Raw genomic sequence first — 22,290 nt, forward strand, 5'->3', positions numbered from 1 at the left:
CCTAGCATGCTACTTGTGAGCTACGGAAAGACGGACTCTGGGCATGCAGCGTGTAAGCTACGGAAATACGGACCCCGTGCCTGCAACGTGTAAGCTATGGAAATACGGACCCCATGCATGCTACGTGTGAGCTAATGAAATACGGACCCCGTTCATGCAACGTGTAAGCTTCGGAAACACGGATCCCATGCATGCAACGCTTAAGCTATGGGCAGACGGACCCCGTGCAACGTGTGAGCTATGTAAACATGGACCCCATGCATGCAACGTGTAAGCTATGGAAAGACAGACCCCGCGCATGAAACGTGTAAGCTATGGAAAGACGGACCCCATGCATGCTACGTGTAAGCTATGGAAAGACGGATCCCATGCATGCAACGTGTAAGCTATGGAAGACGGATCCCATGCTTGCAACGTGTTAACTATGGAAATACGGAACACGTGCATGCTATGTGTGAGCTATGGTAAGACGGACCCCATGCATGCTACGTGTGAGCTATGGTAAGACGGACCACATGCATGCTACGTGTTAGGTATGGGAAGACGGACTCCGTGCTTGCAACGTGTAAGCTATGGAAAAACGGACCCCATGCATGCAACTGGTAAGCTATGGAAAGACGGATCCCATGCATGCAACGTGTAAGCTATGGGAAGAAGGACACCGTGCATCAACGTGTAAGCTATGGAAAGACGGACCACGTGAATGCAAAGTGTCAGCTATGGAAACAAGGACCCCGTGCATGCAACGTGTAGGCTATGGAAACACGGACCACGTGCATGCAACGTGTAAGCTATATAAACACGGACCCCGTGCATGCAACGTGTAAGCTTCGGAAAGACGGACCCTATGCATGCTACGTGTAAGCTATGGGCAGTCGGACCCCGTGTATGCAACGTCTGAGCTATTGAAACACGGACCCCATGCATTCAACGTGTAAGCTATGGAAAGACAGATCCCGCGCATGCAACGTGTAAGATATGGAAATATGGACCCCATGCATGCTAAGTGTGAGCTTTGGAAAGACGGACCCGATGCATGCAACGTGTAAGATATAGGAAGACGGACCCAATGCATGCAACTGGTAAGCTATGGAAAGACGGATCCCATTTATGCAACGTGTTAGCTATGGAAATATGGACCCCGTGCATGCTATGTGTGAGCTATGGTAAGACGGACCCCATGCATCCTACGTGTAAGGTATGGGAAGACGAACTTCGTGCTTGCAACATGTAAGCTATGGAAATACGGACCCCATGCATGCAACGTGTAAGCTATGGGGAGAAGGACCCCGTACATCAACGTGTATGCTATGGAAATAAGGACCCCGTGAATGCAACGTTTGAGCTATGGAAATACGGACCACGTGCATGCAACGTGTGAGTTATGGATATACGGACCCCGTGCATGCAACGTGTAAGCTATGGATACACGGACTCCGTGCATGCAACGTGTAAGCTATGGAAACACGGACCCCGTGCACGCAACGTGTGAGCTATGGAAATACGGACCCCGTGCATGCAACGTGTAAGCTATGGAAACACGGACTCCATGCATGCAACGGGTAAGCTATGGAAATACGGACCCCGTGCATGCAACGTGTTAGCATTGGAAATACGAACCCCTTGCATGCAATGTGTTAGCTATGGAAACACGGACCCCGTGCACGCAACGTGTGAGCTTTGGAAAGACGGACCCGAAGCATGCACCATGTAAGATATGGGAAGACGGACCTCATGCATGCAACGTGTAAGCTATAGAAATACGGACCTCGTGCATGCAACGTGTAAGCTATGGAAATAAGAACGCCGTGCATGCTACTTGTGAGTTACGGATAGAAGGACCCCGTGCATGCAATGTGTAAGCTACAGAAAGACGGACCCCGTGCATGCAACGTGTAAGCTATGGAAATACGGACCCCATGCATGCAACGTGTGGGCTATGGAAATACGGACCCCATGCATACAACGTGTAAGCTATGGAAACACAGACCCCGCGCAAGCTACGTGTGAGCTATGGAAATGCAACGTGTAAGCTATGGAGAGATGGACCCCGTGCATCAACGTGTAAGCTATGGAAAGACGGACCCCATGCATGCAACGTGTAAGCTACGGAAATACGGACACCATCCATGTAACGTGTAAGCTATGGAAATACAGACCCCATGCATGCAACTTGTAATGCTATGGGAAGACGGACCCCATGCATGCAACGTGTAAGATATGGAATCACGGACCCCGTGCATGCAACGTGTAAGCTATGGAAACACGGACCCCGTGCATGCAACATGTATGGTATAGAAATACGGACCCCGTGCATGCTACGTGTAAGCTATGGAAATACGGACCCCGTGCATGCAACGTGTAAGCTATGGAAATACGGACCTCGTGCATGCTACGTGTGAGCTACGGAAGGACGGACCCCGTGCATGCAACGTGTAAGCTACTGAAATACGGACCCTACGCATGCAACGTGTAAGCTATGGAAATACGGACCCCATGCATGCTACGTGTGAGCAATGAAAATACGGACCCCGTCATGCAACGTGTAAGCGTCGGAAACACGGACCACGTGCATGCAACGTGTGAGCTATGGAAATACGGAACATGTGCATGCAACGTGTAAGCTATGGAAAGACGGACCCCATGCATGCAACGTGTAAGCTATGGGCAGACGGACCCCATGCATGCAACGTGTGAGATATGGAAACACGGACCCCATGCTTGCAGCGTGTGAGCAATGGAAAGACGGACCCCGTGCATGCAACGTGTAAGCTATGGAAAGACGGACCCCATGCATGCAACGTGTAAGCTACGGAAATACGGACCCCATACATGCTACCTGTAAGCTATGAAAAGACAGACCCCATGCATGCAACTGTAAGCTATGGAAAGACGGACGCCATGCATGCAACGTGTTAGCTATGGAAATACGGACCTCGTGCATGCTATGTGTGAGCTATGGAAGGACGAGCCTCATGCATTCTACGTGTAAGTTATGGGAAAACGGACTCCGTGCTTGCAATGTGTAAGCTATGGAAATACGGACCCCGTGCATGCAACGTGTAAGCTATGGAAACACGGATTCCATGCATGCAACGGTTAAGCTATGGAAATACGGACCCCGTGCATGCAACGTGTAAGCTATGGAAACACGGACCTCGTGCATGCTACGTGTGAGCAATGGAAATACGGACCCCGTGCATGCTACTTGTAAGATATGGAAATACGGCCACCGTGCATGCTACGTGTGAGCTTTGGAAAGACGGACCCGATGCATGCAAATTGTAAGCTATGGGAAGACGGACCCCATGCAAGCAACGTTTAAGCTATGGGGGTACGGACCTCACCCATGCAACGTGTAAGCTATGGAAATGAGAACCCCGTGCATGCTACGGATAGACGGACCCCGTGCATGCAACGTGTAAGCTACGGAAAGACGGACCCCGTGCATGTAACGTGTAAGCTATGGAAATACGGACCTTTGCATGCTACGTGTGAGCTATGGAAATACGGACCCTGTGCATGCAACGTGTAAGCTATGGAAACACGGACCCCGTGCATGCTACGTGTGAGCTATGGAAATACGGACCTCGTGCATTCAACGTGTATGGTATAGAAATACGCACCCCGTGCATGCAACGTGTAAGCTATTGAAATACAAACCCCGTGGTATTTTACGTGTGAGCTATGGAAATGCGGACCCCGTACATGCAACGCGTAAGCTATAAAAATTTGGACCCCGTGCATGCAACGTGTGAGCTATGGAAATACGGACCCCGTGCATGCAACTGTTGAGCTATGGAAAGACGGACCCCGTACATTCAACGTGTTAGCTATTGGAAAACGGACCCCTTACATGCAACGTGTAAGCTATGGGAAGACGGACCCCGTACATGCAACGTGTAAGCTATGGGATGACGGACCCCTTACATGCAACGTGTAAGCTACTGAAATACGGACCCCGTGCATGCTGCGTGTAAGCTATGTAAATACAGACCCCGTGCATGCTACGTGTAAGCTGTGGAAATACGGACCCGTCCACATAACGCGTACGTGGTGGATATACATAACCAGTCCACGTTAGAACCCGTACACCTTACTTGTATAGGCCTGATTTACGGAACCCGTACATGCATCGTGTACGGGATAGATAAACGTAACCCGTCCAGACAACGTGTAAGCTATGGAAATACGGACCCTGTAACGTGTACGGGGAGGATATACGGATTGTAAACAGACTCTGAACACGTTGGTGCAATATTATTATTTTATAAATGCAGTATTATGTTTAATTCATTCGATAATAATTACCAAAACAAACAATAAACATAATTAATTTGTTTGTGCGTGTTAATGGCCACGTAGCTATTAATTAAAAATATGCTATTATTCTACTAAAAACGTATCGCATTATGTTTGTTAATGTTTTGATCATACTGTCTAATGAGTTCAACATCATTCTGCATTTAATATAAAAACAAAATGTTTTTTGAATCCATCTTTATTGTGTGCCTTTAATTGAAAACAAAACCAACTATGATCATGGTATATGTTGTTATTGTTTTTACTTTAAAGAAACTCTGCATAATTGTTGCACCTAGGTTCATCTAGGTGTCCAGTGAAAATAGTTAACATATTACTGGCTCTCTTGTAGTTGTAGTAAAAGTATTGAAGCTTTTTAAAGGCACATGTATTATATATTTTATTTTAACATTAAATAAAGAATAATCTAAATATATATATATGCGAGTATACATACACACTAACAACATATTGAATATACGGGAATAACATTATACAATAAACAGTCATTAAGTTGAATAACATGTGCACGATAAATATTATAACTATGTAGCTAAAAGCAAATAAAATACGTCAACTATAAAGGTATACGTATGTTTAAGCAAATATGATTCTTGTATTATAAACATGTACATTTTCCATCCGTACTTATATTTACGAGAAAGGTTAAAGTAAAAATCAATCAGTTATAATAATTGTATTTTTGCCACTTGTAATTGGATCTATTATTTATCGTACATTAAGGACGAGGAGCGTGTCTTTATTTCCGCCGACAACCAGAGAGGAAGTACGGCTGCTGAAGAACAAAACTCTAGGTCCGTACAATCCGTCTTGTTGCCTTGCCAGTGTGGCCAACTTCGTCTTCTCGTCCTTGTCAACCTGCAGCACTGTGTCGGAGTGAAAGCAGGAGACGAACCCGTACGTGTTTGGTATCAAAATTCTTAAAATGTGATCAATCTCTATATTAAAATTGAATAAAACATGTGGTTTTAAATGAAATCAGAAAAAGTACAAAACATGAAGTTTAAGTTGAAATGTGTCGGAAACTAAAGAGATTGGTAAGCCCCTCCCCCAATCGATCCGGCAGACGTTTCTTTTTTGAATCTTCTCTCTGATTGGCTGAGGGCAATATTCTGGCATATTGCGATTTAAATAGGTAGTCACGCCCACAAAGTTATACATTCGAGGCATATCCTGTCCCCTTTTATGGCCCTTGTGACACCCTAGGCACAATAAAATCACATCTTGTGTATATTGTGTACATCCTAAATATACAAATTTGAGTTAAATTTCATATCTTTAATTGTTAAAGAAATATCAAGAAATTATCAATATCTTTTCGCAAACAATACAAATTGAATGTTTAGCAGTAAAATAAACATATTCATTTTTGTCATAAAAAAGGAAACCAAAATTAATGAGTTTCCGTTTAAACGTGAGATGGCAATGCAGTATACACCAGAGCCCCGAAATTAAACTTTGTTGAATCCGGTTAAATCAAAATACTTCTACATGTTATTTCCAATTTAGTTCAACTAAAAACAAAAGGTTAATGAACATAAAGACTTCGAAACAAATAGTTACTGATTATAAGAGAATGATTTTCTATTTCATAATATGTTTTTGCAAGCAGTTGAAAATTCGACGTATACAGAATTCATGTTTTACGATCATTTTATTTCTTTGTATTAAGCCGATACAAGAAAATTAATATACTCTATATAAAATGATGTTTTCTATCCCAATAATATATGTAATCGCATGGATTGTGTACAAATTTAGGGTGTTAACTCTATGATTCTACGAGGATACAGAACAGAACAGAAATTTTATTCGACTTAAGCATAAAAAGCTCATCGTCACAACAATATGTATAGAAACAATGCATGGCATGTGACAAATATAACAGAAGTTCTATTAATAAATCAATCCTAAGTTTGATATAGATATTGTGAGAGTGTGTATAACAATAACAAGAATGTCATCGATATTAAGGTATAATATGAAAAGGTAATGATTTCGGTGTTATAAAAATCTATATGAATTTCTCTCTATATATAAATACTTCTCAACGTTGATTAATACAGCCGCAAGGTTCAAGCTGCGTGATACATACAACTTTGTGGCAACTGTTTAAGGATATGAATATTACAACAACAACAACAACAATAACAGCAAAATGAAAAACACGCACACAAAAGGAAAAAGAATATGTACATCTCGTATGTCCTAAGGATCTACAGATTTATGTTTAAACACTACCGTTTATGATACAATCAAAATACCAAAGAAACATAGCAAAAATTTATACTATATTAAGGAATCACGTAATACAGCTGACTAAAGATCATCCACACTAACAACACATCATTCAAAGAAAATATATAATTGTACAATTAAATTCAATTAAATGTCCGTCATTGTCAGAATCTGTGAATAGAAAGGTGTTTAAACATAATTACATGTATGTATAATAACTTTCAAATAAAACATTCAATTTGTTTGATTATTTGCTATAAACATGTAATTTGTTTCTCAGCAATATGTATTGTATAATATAAAATAGATAATTGATGCACTTAATTTGTTATATACCATTATTACAGTTTGTTGTAAAAATATCAATCATCTTTTAATACATTAATATATTAATTGGTCTGTTGATATCATTGTTCTGTTCATTAAAGTTAATTATTAAATAACACCTGCACACCATTGAATATTTTTTGTTTGTTTTTCTTTTATTTGCTTTAAAGTATTTCTCAAAAAGTATCATTTTTTCAATTGTTATTGAATATTTTCTAAAAACATTCTGTATCACATTGTTTTGATTGAGTGCTTTGGGTATAATATTTGTGTCCGGATGTTCAAATATCCAATGTTTTTTTCATGTGAAAATGTCAAGTAACGTTGTGTATTTCAATTACTGCATGACACTTGAGACTCGTAAGGGTTACTCAGATTAGGAGGGGCCTAACAGAACCCCAAAACAACGAATGTCTATTAGTGTCAGACGTCAACACCTTCTATCAACACACACCATCCTCTCTATAAAACCTAAATATTTTCTAACTCAAAACTACTATGATCTGGAATTTCTAGGTTAAAATTGCATTTTGCATTTCAAAGCTAACTTGTAATATTTTTACGTTTCGGTTTGTGAATCAAAACCATGGCCGCATTCAAGAGAAATCACAACAAGTAAGGTTTATTTTATGCTGATATAAGATATGATTTAGAAATCGTTCTGATATATTTTATCAAATTTATTGTCTATATGTTGACCGAAGATCTCTGCCAAAAGTTTACAACTAGATTGGAACATATTATCAGTTTGAAACGGTTGAGTTATATTTATTAATTATAAATTATTATTAAAACGTCGTTAATTATTCATATAATGTATCACATCGTTTAATTAATTCATCCAAAATAACATTATACAAAAATAGTACAAAATATCATCATTTCGAGCTAGTGTAATATTTAGCCCATGACAGTGTTGGATTCGAAACTATGACTCTTCGGGAATGTTTGAAATAGACTAGAAGCTACTAAGATTTGAATTTCTGAAAAAATATGATTATTTAGCTATTTAGTTAATGGCTGCGAACCTCTGTTTTCACACGATTTTATTTCCTAACTATTTTATTTAAAATTAAAATTAAATTATGAAATAACATGCGTTTCTCTATAATTTTGAAAAGAGATTCAATTTGGTTTGTCTGTCAGGGCGGCAATTCTGGGTTTTGCACATTAATGTCTCCTGAAGACATTAATAGAAATAAAAGAAAATGCATCTTTTGTTTGAATTCTAGCTAAATATCTTAATCTCAAATTCTGAAATAGCATGAATTTTCTTTAATCTTGTAAAGAGAATGAATTTGGTTTGTCTGCCAGGGACGGCAATGCCGGGTTTTGCAGACATAAGTGTCTTGAAGATATAAAAGAAAACCCAAAGAAATAGCCTGATTTGTTTGAATTCTTGCTAAATAATACAAATGTATATTCAATCTTTAATATATTTTGAAATAGCATACATTTTTCTATAATTTTAAAAAAATATTCAATTTTGTCATAAGAGTTTAGAAGACATAAAAATAAAATAATTTGTTTGAAATCTAGCTGAATATTATACCCAGTATTTATGTATACATTTGTCTATAATGTATACCTTTCTCTATAATTTTGAAAAGAGATTCAATCTGATTTGTCTGCCGGGCGGCAAAACTGGGTTTTGTAGATACATATGTCTTGAAGACATTTGGGGAAATAAGCATCCTTTTTCTTTGGACGGCCTCACTACCGAATTACTGAATTTAATCTTGTAACTCTAAGCGGTCACTTCTTGGGGTTTTAGTGTTATAAATCCTTGTAGCTGTGTTTCTTCTTAAGACTTATTTTAATAATATTTTACACCGCCTGTGTGTTTGTTAAAAACGACTGCGCACGTGATCAATTAAAAACTGTGCATGCAACTGTAAGTTTTCTAACATGACTGAAGTGATACATGCTCATAACGTCTTTTTAACTAATTCGTGCGCAATATTATAGCGCTGGTGAATTAGTAGTAATTCATGCATGTTCATTTATTATAAAGAACAAAATACATAAATAAATATTTTTGATTTTAACTAACGTTTCCCCTGTAAAAGGTTTTCTTCACTGGGTGCTCGTCCAGATATATCTCCATACTGTAGAGTACAGAACAATGATAGATAACATAATACAATTTGTAGACATTGTTTTACAGCCTCCAGAGGGCGACCATTTAAGATCCGATGGATCTCAGAGCGAGGTCTTAGTTTTCCAGAAACACTGGTTAAGTAAACTGTATCCGTTTTCATATAAATGTGTGATTAATCCGAATTGCATGCAAACAATACATTTGAAATTTTGTTTGTCTGCTAGTAGCGTCAATTTCCATTTGCTTAGAAACCAAATACATGATCGTTTTTAACATGGACAAACATTTACAATGAAAGATTATTCCAATGCTAAGTTTTAGTATTTCAACAGCCAGATTAGAGTTATTCACCTTTATCAGTATGTTATTCCCAGTTTTACTTGCATAATTAGTAACGATCAATCGATTACCAAACTTACACAATGATTATGAACAGAATCCATAGGACAAATTCGGAAAAATAAACAGATTATAGATTATGCCCTTTTTAGCACTAAACATATAAATATATGCTGGGCATAATTACTATAATAATAATAATTGAAAAATGTTTATGGAATGTGGTCAGTAATTCAGTCAAAAATGTGCTTCCATGGTATAGTCGAAAGAAGTTCGTAATAAATAGATCCTTATTTTCCCATTGTTTGCGTAAATTCATGTTGAACGTTTTCACTGCTACAATACATCCGGCATGAAATGAGATAGTATCCATGAGACACTTTGTATGACAAATTCTGCAAATCGAAACCGGAACTAGGTGTTTACTGCTCGGACAAAAGCAATTATGCGCCATATTTAGGGAAGCAGACCATAACTGACTGGCATTTCACTAGGCACAATTCAACCCCACTTTTTTCTCTCTTTTTTCAATACTATTATGAAAGAACGGAAAATGGGTGTAGGAAAAGGTGATGTTCTAGAATAAATAATGAATAAATATGAATTACAGAGGAACAATAAAAATGCGCAAACATGACGTCAGCACCCGTTTCTCTATTGTGAGATCGGAATACATTTCACTATAATTTATATTTTCACTCGTGGCACTATATTTCACTCGACTAATTTCGATCTTACACTAAATGAAACAAATAGAGCATCATATTTTTAGAAGATTATGTATATAATTAAAACTGTAGGTCTTTAGGTTCCGACGCACATTTTATTTAAGAAATAATTCATAGCAAAACTATTCAATGCTTACTGGTGAAATACTGTGTCTTACCAGTTAGATGTGGTCCTTATCACTCAAAGTTATCACTGTTGATCTACTTGTACAGTGTGCATGAATTCTAAACGATTAAATGATCTGGTGCATAGCTCGATTCAAATTCAATTATTAGAATTAATTAGAATTCCATATCATTATACAGAAAGAAATTAGATGAAATGGAACGATACGTCTCACGTCGTGTATATATACTCGTTTCTGTTTCACGTACTGAGCTAAAATTTGTAGCATATCTCAACGTATTTATTCATAAAGTAAAGATTTTTTGTCAGAATAATTTACACATTCCACTCGCGCCATGAGCTTATGAGAATTTTCCCACTAGCTCAGTGAAATAGATCTCATAACATATTCTCTACGTGTATAGCTTAACAAAACTGACATTACGTACAGTATACATATATTCTCTTCGTGTATAGCTTATTCTAACAAAACTGATATTACGTACAGTATAAATGTAATAAAGCCTTGATGTCGACGTCATTTATAAGATACGTTGACCAATACAGAATATTAAATGAGTTTTATTTGTTGGATTTGTTAAACAAGTTGAATAAAATGATGAAACGCGAGGCTCTTGAACTCGTTAAATAGAAATGATAATATGCACGACATAGGCCTAACATCTTATCATTGTATTCAGCTCGTTTAATAAATTCAGTTGGAAATTACACTCATGTAATATTTTCTATTTACAAGTCTGTGTTTGAATGCATATTAACAATATCATATCTAATCTTCGCCAAACTGTATGCAATGCTTATCGGCAAAACCTCTAAACCAACAGATACTAGTATGCATTATCAATGTTGTGTACACAGAAGTGTTCCTTCACTAGTTTTTACCCTTTCTTTTCAGGAAACACATGTGTGTCTCTTGCGGTGAAGTACGGGGTAAGTTTCATACCCATGTTGTATCTTGTAGGGGAGTGCGTAAGGAAAGTGCGAGTGATCTGTTGAGTGAGGAGAATGCGAGGATTGATTCGTTACGACAGACAAGCTTTAGTGTGAAAGAACTTAAGTCCGAATACGGTAGGGACTGGCCGCGTTTTGCCTACTCGTATGTTAAAATAGGCGTCCCAGTAAGAGTTGACAATAAGAAGGCTGTGTCTTCAATTGAAGATTTAATGTCTTATGTAGAAAGGAACAACCTAGGAAAATTTAATCGTACGGTTCAAGGTGTTCTTAACTTTCAGTGGAACGCTGAATCATTTGCTCAAGAAGTGTCAAATGAAACGCTAGGTAGCAGCGAGACATTGCTTTCACCCTGTGTGAATCGTGAGCAAAATATTCAGTAGCAAGTGTCCGGCATAGAATTGAATGAAACCGCAAACGTGCTTTCCCGCGGTTAGGTCATTGAGCAAGGTCAAGGGAATGATCAGTACGTGTCCGGTGAGCATCAGAATTTCGGTTCTCCGGAAAGTATGCAAAATTAAACGTCGCAAAGTGCATCCGTTTCTAGTTTATCTCAACAGCAAGTTTCTGCTAACGATTTAAATGTTTTAAATGTGAACGCGCACGAGTATTCCGATAGTCAGGACTATGTATTAACTGCTAGACCCCTTGAAATGGGAAACAAGCTTGAAACGTCCGTTGATATAGGTGAACTTATAGATCATACGGTAACTGATAACAAAACAGAGCTTGACTCACCAACTCAAAAACGAAAACGCGTCATAAAATCCAGAATCCGACACATCACCTAGGTCATTGGTTCGAATGTCAGATGCGTCTCCTCCTTTGGTCACACGGTCAAAGTCTGGCAGAATTAAACAAACACAAGTTATAAAGACAGAAAATGACGGTTTCTTGATCGGGGACGATGATTTTATTGAACTCTCATATAAACCAGAGAAAAAAAGTAGGACTTAAGGCACGTTTTGAAAAAATGAAGACAAAGCGAGCTAAGAAAATGAACTCAAGTACATCTGATTCTGACACCAGTATATCGGATTCAGAAAGTCAATCTAAGAACAATTCACCCAACTAAAAAAACAACGTGATATTCAGCAAAACATGAAAGAAGTAGGTTTGCAAATTTCATACGCATTAATTTCAAATGAGCATTTGAAAAGGTACTCTTTAACGCTGAAAACTAGGTCCTATTCAGATAAACATCAATATGCGTGTCTGAAGAATATGCTGAGAACCATGCAATTTTTTTCGAATGATAAAAATCTTAACAATTATGACCCGCGCAATCTGTTTGATACGAAGCGAAGACATGACTTTTATGATGCGCTTAAGAGCGGTACCCCTTAAGAGTGTATGTGTAGCTTCTGAGACAGTAAACAATTATTGTTTCGCTCTCACGTCTGTGATCAAGGACGAGAGTACAAACATTCAAAATCCGCCCAAATTAAGGGACGTGTTTCAATAATCACATAAGACGTGTATTGATGAGACTAAAGGTTTGAAAAGTAGATGTACGTCTTCATTAAAAGAAAGAAGACGGGAATCTGAAAACTCTCCTGTCGACTATACAAAGACTTTAGCTGAGAACGCGTCTAATCAGGAATACTTAAAAAAAGAAAGCCGAAAAAAATCTTAACGAAACTTCAGACTTTCCAGACGCTACAGATCTCAGAACTGTAAACATGTTTTTCTATTCGCATTTCCTGCAGTCCGGTCAGCGACCGTCCGCGTTCGAAAACATGGCATTAGACGAGATTAAGAAATGAGATAAAAGAAACCAAAAAGAAATAAATCTAGACTCTAATCCGCTAAGTCGCTACTTAGCCACGGACGAACATAAAACCGGCACAACATTCATAGCGAGAGTGCCTTTTAAAAAAAATGATGGCACATGTCAACTCCTTCTTCCTTACAAAAAGAGCAAAATACTATTGTTTCTCAACTCTAAAGGAAAGCGTATTCGATCCGCGTCGAGCGATTTTCGTGACATTAAAAACTTGCCTCACCATTCTTCTACGGCAATAAGACACGCGTTGGAAACATACAGTAAAAATAAATTTACAGATCGTCTACAGGGTTGTATTGCAGGGGTATTAAGTCATTCTTTAAAAACCGCAAACAAGGTATACGTTGACGACCGGAGAAGTGAATTCTATGACGGCATTCGTGCTCTCGATTCAATGTACGAAGAAGTCACTGGGAAGTCTGGTGGAGAAACTAATGTCTGTAAACAGTTCTCTAAGCCATCAGATACTGTAAGTTCTACCACCGAACAAACACCAGGCACATCTTACCTAATCCCAGCAGGTTACGAAGGTTTATTGCCGGGCAACACAACTAGCTCACAATCTCCTTCACTGTCTGTCTCGTCTGCGGGTTCGGATACAATTCATGGTACTTTGGTTGTAAACAGAAATTAATTCATAAAAATATTTTGGCCTGATATTCAAGCAGACACGGAAACGCCAAGTGCGGAAGAGTACCCAAACTTGTTAAGAAAAATCTACAATTCAGACTAGGCATAACGGTTAATGACAGAAAAAAAAATTCAAAATGCGTTTCTAGGATTAGTTATTAAAAAAAGAGCTGTCGAAATAGTTGGTCGAGAAAAAATAACTGATGTCAATTTTAAGTTCGAGGCATTACTTAAAGAAAGAAATTGGTTTTCTAAAAAAAAGCTTGTCCGAATGTATAAAATTGTATGAGGAAAAATAGTCCAAAAGAAACGGAATCAGCGAAAAGACTGAAAACGCCTTATTAAGGACAAAACCATTTTGCGCTCTATTGAAAAACAAGAATGGCCCGCAATTTCCCAATGTAAAAACGGAGTTTAAAGGTACTGGCATCAAATCAATCGCTGATATAGAGGCGGGAACAGTTATTTGTAATTATCACGGAGAACTTCTGCCATTCAAAGAAGGCCATTAAAGATATTTAGAAAATACGTCTGACCAAAATGTGTACATGTTTAAATTTGATTTTTGCGGTAATATGTATTATATTGATGCAAATGAGGATAAATGTAAATGCCACCCTGGCAAGACTCTGAAAAGTCGGCTCATCAACCATCCGGAATCTAATCCAAGCATAAAGCCAGTTGTATATCATTTAGAAGATGAATATCCTATCATATTATTTATTTCCCTCAAGCACATAAAACGCAAGGAATTATATTTCAACTACGGTTGCAAAAAATGACAGTATGTCGGCAAAGTTAGACTGGATGCCAGTGTAAAAGTAAAAGAATTACAAGATGCCTGCACCCAGTACTCAAACCTTTTTGAATCAGCTTGCGTTTAAAAATGCCCCTAGCCAGCCCAGCATATCCCCAAATGGATATAAAATTATAGTGTTATAACACATTGCATTCGTGAGTTGAAGTCGCTGCATGCACTTTGCAGGATTTCGTTAAAATAAATATAAGGGTATTTGTATTCGTGAGCTGCATGCACTTTGCAGGATTTCTTTAAATTAAATATAAGGGTAATTGCATTCGTTAGTTGAAGTCACTGCATGCACATTGCAGGATTTCATTAAAATAAATATAAGGGTAATTGTATTCGTTAGTTGAAGTCGCTGCATGCACTTTGCAGGATTCCATTAAAATAAATACAAGGGTCATTGTATTCATTAGTTGAAGTCACTGCATGCACTTTGCAGGATTCCATTAAAATAAATACAAGGGTCATTGTATTCGTCAGTTGAAGTCGCTGCATGCACTTTGCAGGATTCCATTAAAATAAATATAAGGGTCATTGTATTCGTTAGTTGAAGTCGCTGCATGCACTTTGCAGGATTTCATTAAAATAAATATAAGGGTCATTGTATTTGTTAGTTGAAGTCGCTGGATGCATATTGCAGGATTTCATTAAAATAAATATAAGGGTAATTGTATTCGTGAGTTGAAGTCGCTGCATGCACTTTGCAGGATTTCATTAAAATAAATATAAGGGTCATTGTATTCGTGAGTTGAAGTCGCTGCATGCACTTTGCATTATTTTCGTTAAAATAAATATAAGGGTAATTGTATTCGTTAGTTGAAGTCGCTGCATGCACTTTGCAGGATTTCGTTAAAATAAATATAAGGGTAATTGTATTCGTGAGTTTAAGTCGCTGCATGCACTTTGCAGGATTTCAATACAATAAATATAAGGGTAATTGTATTCGTGAGTTGAAGTCGCTGCATGCACTTTGCAGGATTTCATTAAAATAAATATAAGGGTGATTGTATTCGTGAGTTGAAGTCGCTGCATGCACTTTGCAGGATTTCGTTAAAATAAATATAAGGGTAATTGTATTCGTTAGTTGAAGTCGCTGCATGCACTTTGCAGGATTTCGTTAAAATAAATATAAGGATAATTGTATTCGTTAGTTGAAGTCGCTGCATGCACTTTGCAGGATTTCGTTAAAATAAATATAAGGGTATTTGTATTCGTGAGTTGAAGTCGCTGCATGCACTTTGCAGGATTTTGTTAAAATAAATATAAGGGTAATTGTATTCGTTAGTTGAAGTCGCTGCATGCACTTTGCAGGATTTCGTTAAAATAAATATAAGGGTAATTGTATTCGTTAGTTGAAGTCGCTGCATGCACTTTGCAGGATTTTTTAAAAATAAATATAAGGGTAATTGTATTCGTGAGTTGAAGTCGATGTATGCACTTTGCAGGATTTCAATAAAATAAATATAAGGGTAATTGTAATCGTGAGTTGAAGTCGCTGCATGCACTTTGCAGGATTTCATTAGATTAAATATAAGGGTAATTGTATTCGTAAGTTGAAGTCGCTGGATGCATATTGCAGGATTTCGTTAAAATTAATATAAGGGTAATTGTATTCGTTAGTTGAAGTCGCTGCATGCACTTTGCAGGATTTCATTAAAATAAATATAAGGGTAATTGTATTCGTGAGTTGAAGTCGCTGCATGCACTTTGCAGGATTTCATTGAAATAAATATAAGGGTAATTGTATTCGTGAGTTGAAGTCGCTGGATGCATATTGCAGGATTTCATTAAAATTAATATAAGGGTAATTGTATTCGTTAGTTGAAGTCGCTGCATGCACTTTGCAGGATTTCTTTAAAATAAATATAAGGGTAATTGTATTCGTGAGTTGAAGTCGCTGCATGCACTTTGCAGGATTTCATTAAAATAAATATAAGGGTAATTGTATTCGTGATCTGAAGTCGCTGCATGCACTTTGCAGGATTTCATTAAAATAAATATAAGTGTAATTGTATTCGTATGTTGAAGTCGCTGCATGCACTTTGCAGGATTTCTTTAAAATAAATATAAGGGTAATTGTATTCGTGAGTTGAAGTCGCTGCATGCACTTTGCAGGATTTCACTAAAATAAATATAAGAGTAATTGTATTCGTGAGTTGAAGTCGCTGCATGCACTTTGCAGGATTTATTTAAAATAAATATAAGGGTAATTGTATTCGTGAGTTGAAGTCGCTGCATGCACTTTGCAGGATTTCATTAAAATAAATATAAGGGTATTTGTATTCGTAAGTTGAAGTTGCTGGATGCATATTGCAGGATTTCATTAAAATAAATATAAATGTAATTGTTTTCGTGAATGGAAGTCGCTGGATTTCTTCAAAATACATCAAAATGCATAACCTGTTCAGATATTGAATCCATCTTGTATGTATGTGAGTATGAGAGAGATGAACATGGGTTGAAACTTATGACGTGGTTGTGGTTTTGATTCTATTCTTATCAAAAGGGTTGCATAAATTGTCAATATTTAGATCGAATTGTAGCAGGAATTTAAAGAAAACACAGCTTATAGTTACATTCAGTTCTTTTTGGTTGTTTTTGATTGGTTACAAATGGTTTTTGGCACTAACCATCTAAATTCAAAATTATGGCCGAAAAGGGTTTGGCTCCTCGTGGCTCGGCTGGGAACAAAACACACAAAGTGCAGACTGTCAAAAACAGCAAACAAGCTGGGGATCATTTTCTTGTATAGCTGACAAAAATAAACTTATCAATTAAAAAAATGCAATGATCCTAAGCTTGGCTAATATTATTACACTGTGTGTGTGTTTTGGCTAAATAACCCGTTGCAGATTTCTATTTCTCTAAAAACATGAACACATTTTATAGTTATATAAATCATAAATTGATTTAAACAATGAAGCCACGTGCCCCTCCGTACATTATTTCATCACGAGCGGGCACACAGGAAGAACCACCGACGTTCCATAAGCCAGCTGGATGGCTTACTCACATGAAGAATTCTTCGCCACGCTTGAACCCAGTTTAAAGAATCTAACCACTAGGTCACGGATGTCCCTCAAATGTTAATGTAGACCTACAGGTCTCTTCATTACCAATTCATTCCACCTTCTATGTCATTTAACAATACAAAAAAATGTGTGATCAAGGAATACATGCGTATTCTATAAACAGAATGACCACTTATATACATGATTTTGCATGACGTACATTAGCGACATATTTCTCAGTTTTTGAATAAAGTCATAATTTAAAAATGAGTTAGATCAAGACGGTCTACACATTTCTGAATGCATTAAATGTGTTTTGTATCAGTTTTGTATATCACAGCTTCTATCGATTCTATGAATTATTGCACAAAACTTTCTCTGGTAAAATAGAAAATATAGCATTTCATATGCTCTAAATAGCTTTCTGCTAATAGTATTAAAGTCTTTGTAACTTACTGATTGAGGAGCTTTGGTTCGATCCCTACTATACTGATATTTTTTGTGAAGCAATAGTATACATATAGTTATACATGTGTCATTTGAGTGATCAAAAACTGCATAGTATAGTTGAATAAGTAGCACCTGCAAAACGTGCGTTGACCCACGTCTGACTCCAGCTATGCGTATTGGAGCATGAATTTGTTTTGTGCGTGTACCAGAATCATGAAATAAATACATCATTGACTTTAACTTAACAATTCAAAGAAACATCTTCTCCTAAACTTCTTCATCAATTTTGTGAAAACTTTACGGTAATGATCCTCCAGTCATTGTTTTATTAACTCATTTGTATACATACTTGCAGTTACAATTCCACCATAAAACGGTTTCTTAGTATTGTAGAAACCCTTTGGCTCGATATCCCAGGGACCGGCCAAACTACTTTGAGCCTCGCAAATATCGAGCCAAGCGGGAATGCTTACAAAGAGTAAAACAAAAGCGGTCCTTAACATCCAGTTCGTGCCAACGAGAAAATCGAGCCAAGCGATATCGAGCCAACAGGTTTCGACTATATACTGTTGTAGAATATTTTTACTTAATTATGTTAATGATAGTTCAGCGTTGTCATGACGTCATATTTGGCTTTCGCTGAACGTAAAAAAATCGCCTTGATTCGCAAAGGAAATTTGCTTTTTTATATTTTTCTACGATACCAGGCCCCAATATCAGGAAAATACTGAAGTCTAATCTCAAACTCATTCTCAACTCATTTAACCATATACATGTACTTAATTCCATTCGTATGATCTTTGATTCTTGTAGTTCATTATTTAACATTTTGAAAATCAGCGTGACTAAGCCAAATGCCGCGTATAATGTGATTTTTATATTTTTTTACGTTTTGACTTCTGGAAATCAGAAATTACTTATGGTGATGATTACAAGATGGTTTTATTAGTAACATATTGTGATAGGCTGTGATTGACAGTACTTCTATGTTTTAGCTGCGATTGACAGTACATGCATGTGTTAAGCTGCTTTCTGAACTTGACTTCACTCAAATTTTCAATAAGAATCTGCTCTTGATAGGTTTAAGCCTATATATTCATAAAAATGTACAATTTCAACATGACATCATATCTTAAACTGTTACACGTGTGCAAAACAATTTTAAAAACTTAGTCTAAATTAAATTGAATTAACTATCTTGTCTTTAAAGAACATACACCAAGCAGCTATTGGCAGAATTTTGTAAATCCAAGCCTGAGGTCATTCCATGTTTAATGCTTGTCGGCACAGGGGGTATTTTCTGTCATATTAAAAAAAAATATGAACAAAACAGCTTCAACATGAATATTATCATCATTTTGTGGACATATAAAAATAAATGGATGTTTTTCTGTGATGTTTAAGCCTTAAAACGTGAACAAGCCTTTAACTACTCTAACATTTTATAAGATGTTCTTGCAATAATGTGTGTGTCTAATTGTATGTGTTTATTATTACTATTAATCAAACAAAATAAACATAAATAACAAGTTTGAAATATTTTATTTGTTCATATTTTATACAGTGTGCGCAGGTCATGAATGCATTGTTCCATACAAAACATACTGCCTTGCAATTTCTCAATTTTGAAATGCCTGTATTCATAGTTGAACAATGTAGTTAATAAATAATTGAATGCAACTTGGAAAATTGAATATATCTGTTGGTACACATGGATACTTTTAGGTATGATGTGTATGAACACACTATTTTACATGTACCAGTATTTCAAGACCATTTCGAATGAATAATTAAGGAGAAACAGATCCTAATCAAAATGATGTAAGTATCTATCATGTGTTTCCTGTACACACACTTGCCCGAGGGTCGGATTTTTCGCCCAGGACTTGAAAAACATGATTGATATTTTTTTCTTGCATATCTAAAATTATAAGCTTGTGGAAAAGTGGACGTAGAAAACGCACTTTTGTACAGTTCACCGAAAAGGGTTTTCATCTGTCGTGATTCATCACCGTACTAGCCTTCCGGTACACATGCGTATAGAAGACTTAGCCCTCCATGTGACAAAATGTCGATTTCAGGGGTCCGTGTTTTAAGTCCTTGCATTATGTCTTCAACTGAAGATTTTATCACGTATTTGATATTGATCTAAAATACTGTTTATTTATCATCATCATCAGCAGCAGCAGCAGCAGCAGCAGAGCAGCAGCAGCAGCAGCATCGACATCGTCACCATCATCACCATCGTCAACGTCAGTCGTCGTCGTGATGATCATCATGATCATGATCATGACCATCGTCATCATCATCATCATCATCATCATCATCATCATCATCATCACCATCATCATCATAATTATCATTTACTTTTTGTTATTTTTACCATTTCTCTTGTACAAAGAATTGAATCGTTGTTTATGAAACAAATCAATACACGTAACTCAAATCAACAAGCCACATCTTTCCGATATCATTTCAATATCATTATATATTCAAAACATGTCTATACATCTTTTCGAAAACTAATTACGGCTGTGGTGTTGGTTGATTGACATTATCACGTGATGTCATCAATGTATCCTTAAGATGTTAACATATCCTCATCACTTGTTAACGTCCCGGTGGCCGTTAGGACTAAACGGGTGTACTCTACTTTTTTCTTGACTTTACCGGTTTGGGTTCGAACCCCACTAAAGCCAAAATACTTTTTAATGCTATAATTGTATTTTTTCTGCAATTTCGATATCATAGAGTCAAATAATGATAAAATTAGTGTTTCCTGATGCATTAACAATAAAAGTAATTTTTGGTAAAAAAGACATGGCGAGTCACTTTAAAGTGCACTCAGTAAAACAGAATGTCCTAGCCAGAGTGTTAATAAAGCTAACAGAAATATACCTGAAGTACTTGAAATCAGTCATATCTTGCATGCAAATTGCTCAATTGACTATACATGTATAATAAATAGGAAATGTATTTATTGGTGCCTGAAGTTTATGTTTAATGTCGCTGTCTGTTGGTAACCATACACAATACGGTGTACTTTAAGTATTTGCTGGCTGATTTCTAATACGTTCAAAAAAAAATACAACCGACAACATATCATACATTAAGCTATGTACAGTTTGTATATTTGCTATTTTGTTTCAATTTTAATGGATGTTAACGCCATATTTTGTAATCTTTGAAGGGCCTAATAAAAAACATTTAAAATTATTTTTGGTAAAAAAATAATTCTGGACACAAAACCCTATCAATATAATATTGATAGGGTTTTGTGTCCAGAATTATTTTTTTACCAAAAAGTCAAAATATACAGCGACATTAAACATGGTAACCATACACAATACGGTGTACTTTAAGTATTTGCTGGCTGATTTCTAATACGTTCAAAAAAAATTACAACCGACAACATATCATACATTAAGTTATGTACAGTTTGTATATTTGCTATTTTGTTTCAATTTTAATGGATGTTAACGCCATAAAAAATGACGTAACGTGTGCATACAATTGGCATGTTTTTCTAATTAAATGACTTCTAACTTATATAACGATATTACACTGATACAAACAGTTATCCTCTATTTCATTGATGAAACCCCCTTAACCATTTTCTCATGCATTTATGATCAACTTAAAACTGTTTATACACAATTTAATGTTTACCATAAATGTTCGCAAATTAAGTCAGTTTACTTTGAAATTAAACCTTTTTTTAAATTCAAATTTTCAAATTAAAGTTGGTTTTTAACTGCGGAGAGTAGTTGAATAAATCGGAATGAACGGTCCCGTATATCTTGAATGTACGGGCGTGGCTGGACCCGTACACTAAACGTGTACGGACCCCGTACACGAATACGTATACGGAGCACCACGTGTACGGACTTCTCTACATCCACACACCGAACTTGTAAATATATGGAGTTATTAATTTCTTAAATAATTTAACACTTATGATGAAAAACATATTTTAACCGTTAATATTGGCCAAAAAATAATATATAAATAGACATTTGGATGTACGGAAGCCGTATACTGGCATGCTCGGGATAGAATAACGGACTCCATACATACAACGTGCACACGATGGATATACGGACCCCATACACGTAGCATGTACGGGATGGACAAAGAGACCCCGTGCATGAAACGTGTAAGCTATGGGAAGACGGACCCCGTGCATCAACGTGTAAGCTATGGGAAGACGGACCCCGTGCACCAACGTGTAAGCTATGGGGAGACGGACCCCGTGCATGCAACGTGTAAGATATGGGGAGACGGACCCCGTGCATGCAACGTGTAAGCTATGGAAATACGGACCCCGTGCATGCAACGTGTACGCTTTGGAAATACGGACCCCGTGGATGCAACGTGTAAGCTATGGGAAGACGGACCCCGTGCATCAACGTGTAAGCTATGGGGAGACGGACCCCGTGGATGCAACGTGTAAGCTATGGGAAGACGGACCCCG

The sequence above is a fragment of the Mya arenaria genome, chromosome 14 (genome assembly GCF_026914265.1).
Source record: "Mya arenaria isolate MELC-2E11 chromosome 14, ASM2691426v1".
NCBI classification, from domain to species: Eukaryota; Metazoa; Mollusca; class Bivalvia; order Myida; family Myidae; genus Mya; species Mya arenaria.